The sequence below is a fragment of the Acanthochromis polyacanthus genome, chromosome 2, assembly GCF_021347895.1.
Source record: "Acanthochromis polyacanthus isolate Apoly-LR-REF ecotype Palm Island chromosome 2, KAUST_Apoly_ChrSc, whole genome shotgun sequence".
Taxonomy (NCBI): domain Eukaryota; kingdom Metazoa; phylum Chordata; class Actinopteri; family Pomacentridae; genus Acanthochromis; species Acanthochromis polyacanthus.
The window spans coordinates 25244157-25245228 of NC_067114.1; the positions used below are offsets into that span (position 1 = coordinate 25244157).

The 1072-nt window shown below is 40.7% G+C and overlaps 2 gene segments (V, D, J or C); one reads left to right on the forward strand and one right to left on the reverse strand.

Moving 5' to 3' along the window:
- LOC110972317 (immunoglobulin kappa light chain-like) overlaps window positions 1-1072 on the reverse strand; it is a 238184-nt gene that overhangs the window by 147803 nt on the left and 89309 nt on the right.
- LOC127531752 (Ig kappa-b4 chain C region-like) overlaps window positions 1-1072 on the forward strand; it is a 112452-nt gene that overhangs the window by 60478 nt on the left and 50902 nt on the right.

Consider the following 1072-nt stretch of genomic DNA (forward strand, 5'->3'; position numbering starts at 1 on the left):
AATCTAGAAAAGTTTAGTTAGTTTAAACTTAAATTCTGAAGATTTTTTTGTATTGATGTTCTGACAGAACTGTAGAAAAATGTTTCAAAAAACATAAATTGTTAAAAAATGCACAGAAAAAAATGTAAGTGCAGACAGTTGACAAACTGACTTATCTTTTAATCAACTCTTATATTTGACTAGCCTGGCCGCACTAGACAACCCACGGCAACGAATTTAATTCTTTGCCAGGGTCGGTCTAGTTACCCTCCATAAGGCTGGAGGTTGGATGCTCCTAAAACATGAAGTGTAGAGTCAGAAGGTGGTCGTAACTAAGTGACGACAGAGGCGTGACGGTTCTGACAGAAACAACTGGCACACAATAAACAGTTATGTTTCGACTTGGCTTTGGCCACAGCCCTTAAAGATTTGAAGCTAAAATTCAACTTGAAAGATAAACAAAGGACGGCACTGAAGTGTTTCATTGAGAAGAAAGACGTATTTGGACTTATGCTGACGGGACATGGAAAATTCTTAATATACCAGTTGGCTCCGCTGGTTGGGAAGCTAATGGGACTTAGCCACAATCCGGCGCTCTGGGAACTACATCAGCCTATTCGTTGTGCTGATTGGTTGTATACCTGCCCAATTGCTGCAGAGGGATTTGATAGACAACCTTTTAGGTCCGCCTCCCTCCCTGTCAAGCATTCCTAGACCCTTGTGTCTTAAGAGCTCGGTCTAGCGCGGCTAGGCTAATATTTGACAACATAAAGTAAAATAAAAAGTAAAAACTTGACAAGATAAATCCTCAGGATTAAAGCCGAATCTAATATCTAACATTTCTGTAAATATTTATCTAAAAAATTTCCATCAATTGTTTGGTCCAGTGATTGATCCACTGATAATCAGCATCATCACAGTGATCCAAGTCTCTGCTGGAGTCAGTCACACATTTCCATAGAGAGCCACTTTGCATCAGCAGCACCATGCTCCAGTGCTCTGGGAGACTTTATAGTCCTGACACTTCAACTCTGGAGGACTGACAGCTGTCCTCCATGACAACAGAAGACACAAAATCCTCCTCATCAAAAAC